The 9,851-nt window shown below is 38.2% G+C and overlaps 1 protein-coding gene across 7 annotated transcripts in view; it reads left to right on the forward strand.

Annotated features, from left to right (window-relative positions):
• LOC100744202 (whirlin) overlaps positions 1–9,851 on the forward strand; it is a 108,081-nt gene that overhangs the window by 1,667 nt on the left and 96,563 nt on the right. The window lies entirely within an intron of this gene.

Here is a 9,851-nt window from a genome sequence, read left to right on the forward strand (position 1 = left end):
CGCCCCGTCGTGGCGCGAGATGGCAGAGGTCCCCGCGAAATTCCCATTCGAACGTCTTCGTCCCTTCTATGAAGCTTTATGTCAGGATAGTGGTTGAAGTTCGATTTCCGTCGGTGGATCGTAAAGATTCTTGTCGAAACTGCAAGCACTCTGAGATACGTTCCGTTTAAGGTTCTTTGGTCTGTAACAATATACTGGTTCTCGAGTCTGAGTCCTCTATGTGTTTCATGCATAAATTGGTCTCGTATAAGTATACGTATAATCCTGTTATCTTTGATCCGGAGGATGAGTATTTTGAAGTAAGTTAAGTTTTGAAAATTTCTTTCTTGATACGGGTTGAGTTTACCTGAATTAGAGATTCTCGAAGGATCCTGTATAATTACGTACATGTAATTTCCCATTATGTTGGACTTGAAGGATGCGCGTTTCGGAGTAAGTTGGTAGGTTCTGAAGATTTTTCTGTTAGTCGGCATTGAATATTCATTGCTAGATTCCATAATTACTAGATTACATAGTTTTGTACGAGTCTGTAGAAATGTTTCTTTACTCTTTGAAAATTTTCAAGTAATTTTTCCATCAGCTGTTCCATTCTTCGCACCAGGTTTCAAACTTTTCATTCATTGGAACGTTCGAACTGTATTTTTGTACACCTGTATCCCTTATAAAGACGTTTCTTCTTTAAGAATACTAGTTTTAAGCACCTTGATCAATCGACGAGCCCTAATCATTATCGTCGAAGTTCAACCGCAAGCTTAAAAATTCCATTTTGCAAGCAACGCTTGCCTGAAAGCACACGCTATGCAAAAACTTGCATCACGCTGCAGGGTGAGATCGATAAGCTGACTGCCCCTTTGAAAATATTTAATATATAATGCAGTCACGGTGTTTTTGTTCACGTTTCACATATAAATCTACAAATGTTCGGCAAAAACTACGGTTGCAACCAACCCGTGTAATTCTAGAAGGGAAAAAATAGGGTGGAAGGAAGCCGCGTTTATCGGCGCGATTCCTTTGCTAGGGAAAAAAGAAAGATTCCACTTGTAACGATCACGTGCGTTCCATCGAGCACAGATTCCACTTGGCTGCACGCCTGATTCCGTAAAATCGGCACGAGACCAGTTTCAACCCTTAAAAAACCACTCTGATGTTTCTTGCGACACGTAACATTGCTATCTCCAGCGAAATCTTCGCATTTTGCTATCCTTATCCTGCGTGTTTCTTTGAGGCCGCAGTTTATCTTCGTTTAGGCTGCTTCCGTCTGGCCACGAGAAACTCTAAAGTCAAGTGGCAGATATTCTCTCGTTCTTAGCCATTTCTCGTTTTCACCGGATTTTCCACATTTTACGTGTTCGTCACGTACTATCTCCATAACTTCCACTTGTTTCCCGCTTACACTTTTATATCTCTCTTCTCGTCACTCGCCTCTGTGTCCTTTATATTTTGTTCTTTTCTACGGACACGCTTCAGGTCCGGTTTTGGCCCCGTTTTTGGTTTTATCTTCGGGGATGTTTCGCTTTTGACCGTGGTTGATGGCATGTCTGGCGGTTATATGGTTTGCTTCGTATAATTTGTAATATGCAAGAGGAATTTTAAAACGACATGTCCTGTATCTGGAAATCTTTATTTCTATTAGGTTGCTGGAAAGGTTTTCGATAACCCTTCTGTAAGTAAGTTCTGTTTCGTATTTGGCTGTAATAAAACAAATATCGTTTTAATATATATATGAGATATATAAACATAAAATAATTTCATTTAAATCGTTAGAAGTGTTTCTATCGGTTTCCATTCTCGTTTCTATAGATCCGAAGAAAACAACAGGGTTATTATTATTATTTCACTTAAAGTTCTCTTATATTCTGTAACTTATGAACAAGAATATATCTTGGAAACTGTCTCCGTCAGCCTTTGTTTCCATCAATTTTCCATCCGTATCACTGTCCCGGTTTTATCACTGTCTCCTATCGTTCTTCTCTTCCCCTGTCCTGCTGACGCGTTTCCAACGCGTACAGCAAACATTCCTTTGCTTTTATTATTAGCCATCAACGCCTCCACCTCCACTAGCAACCGCTTTGCACGCCCCCGTTTCTCTGGTCTCCTACCCACGGACTCGCATCCCGTATCGCATTCCTCTCGATGTGGTATAGCGCGATCGATCTATCGCGTTCGAACGACCTCGCGTTACACTTGTGCAGGACGACTCGTCGAATTTCAATTTTGACCCTTCAGGTGCAACGCACGTTTCGATGTTCTCTTTCCATATGACGGTGCACACTGCTTAGAGAGAAGGACATAGTTATAAAAGAGTATAACACGGATTTCTTTGTAGTCTTGCATAGATGTGGATATTTTACAAGAGCTGACATTACACACACACATATATATATATATTTGTTATATTTAAGTACACTTTTTATAATCAAAATTTAAATATATATATATACATATGGAAAAAGTTTTCTGAAAGATAACAAAATTTTGAGAAGATCAGGTAAAGAATAGATAATGCAATAGAAAGTTGACTTTTTTCAAACCTTAGAATCTCTGGGACACATTGGCAGAAATAGAATATCGCATAAAGTATTCCGGCTTATTACACTAATTACAAACGCTAAGTGACTTGATGGTTCCGAATGGAATTCCACGGCTGTGGAGTACTAATACAGAAAGATACGTATCATACAACATTTTCTACGATGTACCAGCTCCTACCGTTATCTGCAAGAGTACAATTCATACAGAATCACCAAACAGGCTACCGTTCATTGCAAAATGAACCTAGACTGAATTTTCCAAAGCGAGGATTTTGAAGAAGACCTCGAACACACGCCGCTGTGTTAATTAAGGCCAGTTGTCGAGTTTCTCCTCGTTTGACAGATCTGTCAATGAAGGTTTTTCGTTTGGCCGTTGTATATTTGCTCGCGATTATCCGCCTGTCCCTGGGACATATCGGCTATGCTGTCGATTCGATGGTAGTTCCAGCTGCGAGATATTACTCGAACGTCTGCGTCTGATGGGAAATGGGCGAGTTAATCGAACTTTCTGTTCGATGGCTAGCAATAGGGTTGGGGTAGGTTTTTGTACATAGATTCAGTGGAAAACTGTTTCTTCTTTTTCTTCCTGGTAATCCGTTGAAGTGGATCGTAGGATGGAATGTTGAAAGAATAACGAAAAAGCTTAGGCGAGAGAAGTAGCGGTTTATGGAAAATACCAGACAGTTACCCTTTCCTTTCTTCGAGCTTCGAAATAGACGTTCCTTACGTAACCAGAATTTTTTTTTTTAAGTATTCTGATCTTTCACTCGTTCTTTCTTAGAATCTTGTCCAAAGGTCGATCTTTTATATTTTGCTTTATTCAAGCGGAGAGAGATGCTTTTTATATGAGAAATGATTTTCGACATCTGTCACTGTGTTGCTCATCTATTTTTGACTAGTAGTTCACTGCATAAGATTCGACGATAAAGCTGAATGTAAAGGACTAGGAAAGTTCAACCAATTTGGAATCGAATTAGAAATAATTTATTAACTCGTTTCGAATCTTCTGGTTACTCTTTCTTAATTAGAATCTGATTCTAAGAGACAACAAGTAATTCGGTATTTTCACACAAAGCGGAATTTTTTACGAACTGTATTAACGGCGAGGACGACAATGGCAAACAGGAAATTTAGCACGAGAAAGCAGGGCCGCGAAGAAAGCTTACATAACGAAGCAACTTCTAATTGCTGGAAACTCGATTGATAAGTTCGTCGAGCAGCAGTAACTCTGGCGAAACATCGACTGTCACGGTGAATTAATTTTCTGCCAACTTGAGCCATCAAGTTACAACAACCTCTGCAACGATCTTATCATCGTACTATTAACAATCGTCAGTGACTTTTTCATCAACTTTTCGGCAAACTAATTTTATCTTAATCGTATATATAACGCATTTAGTTATATTATTACATGCATATATTAAAAGCCAATAATTTTAACGTTAATAAATAGTTCATTTCTAGAATCAATTTCTTTGTAGATTCGAGATATGTCAATCCTCTAAGAAACCAACGATTTAGGAATCTAACTGATACCCGTAATTCCGATGATTCTTTAATATCCTAACGCTATTTAAAGCAATAAACTCGTAGTTTAAGTACACAGCGGGTGTTCCCAAGCAGTTTCTTCATTTATCAAACGGGGATCAATTTCGAATTATTCATTCGTGGACGGGGGTACATGTAAATAGGACGATTCACGGCTGATTTCCATTGCAAATCAGGCTCTCAGCCGGAAAACAGGATTTTCGGAGTTCGTTTTGGACCCTCGATGAGAATTCCCAATACCGTCGATGCTCGTCCCGCGATTTTCTTCTTCCTCTTTCCCCTTCCTCTTCGTCGTTCGCCTTGATCCTTTCGCGGCCGACCGATAAAAATTACTCGAAATTACTTTGGACGTTGATCGCGTCGCGATTACGTATTCATGACAGCCACCGCACCACCAGTTATCTTTGCAGACGTTTTACGACATCGCGTAACCTCTCAAGCTCGATATATCTATATATACAACGTCGTGTTCATAAATTCTTCACGCCGGCGATGTACTAATAACAATTTCGAAGATAATGAGAAAGGTAAAATTATTTACGTGGAAGATTAGTCTACTACGCTTTTGTGGTTCTTTGATGATACCGTCGTACGAAGGCCGCAGGCGAAGAATATGAGAAGTTACATTTTTCGCCTTTTACAGAACGATTTTATAACTCGACTATGTTGTCGATCCGTTCTATATCCAAATCGTCTTTCTATTTGATTTTGGAATTAAATACGTATATATTCTGGGAATATTCGTACATTGGAATTTTTCGATGAAAGAACAAACATTTTGAATTGTTTAATTCATTAGGAAAGAACAGTAAAACGTTACATCCATCGTTCATTAAACAGATCTTACGCAGAAGCAATGTTTTTTGATGCTTTTTTAAAGAAATTACGAACGAATTTATTATACAACCTAATATAATACTGACGATAGATTATGGTGATAGATTGTGATAGTGATTCATGGACGATATCTAGATTTTCATTTGGTCTTTCTGAATGACAGAAGTCCGAATGATATACCGTGGGAATGATAAAATGGCTTGCGACGATGCTGACGCTGAGGAATTTATGGTTGACTAACTTTTTAGTACGATAAATGAAAGTTAAACTATGTACAGCGTATCATGTTTCATTCAACTCTTCTGTGTTCTGTGCATCATTTTCGACGTAATTCTATTTTTTTATTGTTATGGGATTTCCTAAGATTAAGGAAACATGAAATTAAAAAATTTTTATCGGTGTTTCTCTTAACGAATAAATCAATATGGTGATACATTTTATGCAATAAAAATTATAAATCTCTTAAGAAAAAAAAGCATGTTCAAACATATCTAGTGAAACATAGAAAATATGCCAACACAGCTAATCTACATATTCTCGACGCGAAGCAGTAGTATTTTCATGCTTTTCCTGTTCGTAGAATCGAGTTATATTGGAGTTCATTCTTCGTTACCAATTCAGTCTTTTTCAAATCGATCGTAATACGTTGTCATAACTCCTCGACGAACAAAGTCGATTTTCTCATTCTTCCATTACGATCACGTTCGAGGATCGTTTCGTTTGAAACTTTTCTCTTGCCGGCGAATCAAGGCTATTCAATTTGATAAAAATTCTTGCCGAAAACCCTGGAACGTTGTAGCGACGTTGCACAATGCGAGGGAAAGCTTTGCATTTTAAAAAGTACGCGTAGAAGAATCGATTAATCGAACGTGCTTGTCGAAAGCACTTAGCGTTCGACGTTTCGCCGATTTATCTCCGTTTCGTGCAATCGATCACGTTGAGAAAAAAGGGCGAAACGAATGGCCAGAGTGCGTATTAATTTTGAAGCTGCGATTGGAACTTTTTGCGCTTCAAAATTGCGTTAATCTTTTCACAACGTCATGTAACTTGAAAATGAGAAATTGCGATTAATTATAATTTTTAGCCTCGTAAACAAAGAAAACTTCGGTTGCGCAGGGTTAAAGCGATCTTCCGATTCTCTACGCTTATTCGAAGAAAGTTCCAATGTTAACTCGTACAAGGTTGCTGCTATCTTTTTTTCTTTCTCCATCCTTTCTCAAACGGCGCGAGTTAATTCGAACAAGTTGCTTGGATCAAGGATTCGTTCTTCTTCGGGGCACCTTTTCAGACTCTTGAAGCTCCTTTGAGCTTTGCGTTCACTTAATTCGTGGAAGTTGGTTTGTTTTTTTTTTCAGGACTAATTAATCGTGATGTTAGCTTTTAACGGCTCGTTTTATATCGATAATTTCGAAGAAGGTTGAGCAACTTTCTTCAACAGTACCGCACAATTAGATTAACTTGCAGAATTTTTCATCGATAGTCGTGAAAAACGTAATTTCCATCGATAGATATTGATTACTATAGATTGGTATAGATGGATAAATTAATTATACATTTAAAGATCGAATAATGAAGTGGAATTTTATTAAGTTGTCGGTGTTAAAAATTTGACACGAACATATACGCCAACTATACGCGACCGGTGATGTGTATATTCAAATCAAGAGGCTCCTCGATTTGAAACGTTATCGCTTACGAAATCTTTCTCCCGAAGTAAATTAGGTTAGAGGTGTTTGCATGCTCGTGTAACCGCGTGTTCACGATATTTCAGGGCTTAATTGGTGTCAGCGTAGGCAAGCAGCCTACCGACGCTGAATCGTTCTGTTTTTCTTTCGCCGAGGACGAGGGTGCTTCCAGCGTGCTCTGTTCTTTTCTTCTCGAATCCTACACACGTGTAGTTAACGAACTTGTGCCCCCGTACTAATTCGAACACGTTTTCTCAACGTGTTCGATCGTGTTCCCCATTAATTTGTCGGATGATCCAATGTCAGCGAAGGTATTCCTCCAACGAATTATTTGTCCACATTACTCTGTGTTTTTGTTTTATTTCGTAAATGAATTCATTACATTACTGCGATACTCGCAAAGGATAGTTTCGAGTTTCAAGGATTAATACCAGAGCCATCGACGATTGAAGTATAAAACTTGTATAGGAATTAGAAATAACAGAAAGTAACAAGTTTTCGGTAAGCCTCCAGCGTACTGAATTTTTGTCTGTTAAAAAAGTATTGCAAGGGCTGAAACAAGTGACAATCAAAGTATTACGTCTGGTCCCCGTTAAGGTCTAATAATTCTTGTTTGATCCATGCCGACATTTCTGTACAAACCTCTTAGGATTACGCGATTTAAAAGTTACGCACCGATTCATGTAAATTCTTTATATAGTCACTTTACTGCAGTTTTCTTTTCAATATTTTATCACTGACACCATTTTTTTCTTCGTATTACTTAGTTACGATGTTTTATATCGTATAAGTTTCGATATAAAATTGGACAATTCACACATTTCTCGTGCTTCCAATTCGTTCTTCGCAAAACGATATCGAGTACACGGATTGTTATTGAAATAAAGATCGAGCAATTTCAATTTCACACGGATTTAAGGTGTCATTTTTGGGTCACCAAGTATCGAAACTGGGTGTCACTGATTTTTTGGATGACGTGGCGTTCAGCGTGTGAAGGATGGTCGATCGGTGTCACGGTACACGGGTTTCTAGTTCGCTAGTTAAAATAAATTCTATTTCTCCTTTCTCCCACACCGAATATTATTCAGGCTACCATCTGATTATTATTATTTATTTTATTTATTTATTCTTAGTCCGTGCCTTTCGGCTTTGGACGACTTCCGGATTACATCTTTTATAATGCCTTTACTTATATCTAACGCTTATCCTTCTTTGGCTTTTGCTTCCTTGCTGTGCTCTCTCCCTGTCGCCATCTGATTATTCTTCACTTTGAAAATTATAGGAAACAGTACCAGGACCAAATTTCAACAAGGGAGGATACATCTCAAGAAAACAGTTTCTGGTTTAAATTATCGAGAAAAATTTGGACGATGTCCTTTGGAAAATTAGGGAGAGAAAAAGGATAATTATTTGTCGGGACATTTGTCGGACTTTACTCGATGCCATTAGTTTTTTCCTCGACGACTCGAAATAGTTGAAAGACGGTGGCATCAGGCGATGACCGAGACTTTCAACGTCGATTCGCTGTGAAGTGGACTAATTGCTAGCTTCGTAGACTCGGTTCTTCGCTTTCCAACGAAAGATTTGCAATCGAGGCAAATCGAGTCTGTTTTCTTTTCTTAATTGGAAACCGGCGACGTCGCCTGTTTGATTAGAACCCGTAATCGGTTAAATCTCTAGCCAGACGCTTGTAAAGTCTTCAAAGAACGTTCGTGTAAATTTATTACGAGCTTCTCAGTTGCTAACTTATAAGAAGATGAACTTTTGCTTGCCATTTATGTATATTTAATACTAGAATAACCAGCTCCTCGCGTGTATATAAATGCAGTGTACATGAATATTTATAATTAGAGGATGATAAAAATCTTGTTTCCATTTCAATAAAAGTGTCTTCGTTTAAATTTGTCAAAAACTTCCATATGTTTTTGCTAATTGTAAAAAGAAACTGAAATCCATCATTTTCATTAACACAATAAGAAATGTAGTTCTTCAAAAAGTAATAGAAAGGGAAAGTACAATTATTTATTTTATGTGCAAAGCAATATTATATCAGCGCAATAATCATTTAATGATAACTGTAGATGTTGTCATTATGACGTTTTCGTAACATATAGCATTTGCTCCATTTTCTATGAATGTCTTACTCTCTGAATGTTCTACACCTTTGACATTTTTCATAATAGAGTAAAAAAAAATATATTATTTCTCAAGTACTCATCCTTGAAAAAAATTTCATTGCCACAAAAGGAACCAGCCCTCTAAAACCTGGTACTTTTTCCCCACTCCACCGAACAAGAACAAGACCCTAGTTCTCTGTGACATTCATTTTAATTTTCACTTCCGCGAGCCCCTTTCAAACTCTCCTTCGACAATAGGGACTACATCCTCTTGCATTTTCCAACGTTCCAATGTTTCCGTTCCCCGTCCAGTTCCTAATCTTCCTCAACGTTCACTCGATTGTTCCCGATACAGAGATCCCACCTTCGTCTCTGACATTAGTAGAATTCTCTCTCTTTTTGTCTTTCTCCTTTTTTTCTCTTTCTAATCATCCTGCACCAGTATGGTTGCTGGAAATGATACAGCAAGGTTGTTAAACGAAGCTTCAAGCGGTCATATCGATTAATCTAACCACACTTTGGCGCCAAAATCATTTTCCGTACGTATTTCGAGGATAGAATTTGAACGTGGTTAATCAAGAATTCGTTTGAAAAATTCCTAAATTCGATTTTCCCCAAAACGAGGCCCTAAACGAACAATATTCACTCTATGTTTCCAACTTATCTATTGATTATACTCGTGTCAAACTGCCATTAGACAAATTTCTGTATATTTGGAAAGTTTGTAAATTCGATTTTCTCGAATATAAAGTGTCCAACGTAATATTCTTATTCTTAGATTTTTATCATCTTATTTTGAACTATAGAATCTCCCTGACCTCGATTGTACGATGAATTAAATTCATAGTCCTAAACCATAGTGCATGAAGCAATAATCTGTGGAACATAGTAGTGTCCGAACGCTATTAATAAAAATCGCTGTATTTACTAGAGTAGGCGGCAACAGTTTCCACGTTCGGTTCTCCATTTCCGTGGCCTCGTAACCTTTCACCATCCCCACGTTGGACATGCACGGAGGGTAGAATTTTTCTAAGAACCAGGAGCCTTTGGTGGCTAATAAGCGACGCGAGTAGCCCGAGCCTCTGGCGTTGAATCAGCTCGTTTCCTCTGGCTGGCGGAAGACTGGGCCGCCT

Source organism: Bombus impatiens, unplaced genomic scaffold, assembly GCF_000188095.3.
Source record: "Bombus impatiens unplaced genomic scaffold, BIMP_2.2 scf_0142, whole genome shotgun sequence".
NCBI lineage: Eukaryota > Metazoa > Arthropoda > Insecta > Hymenoptera > Apidae > Bombus > Bombus impatiens.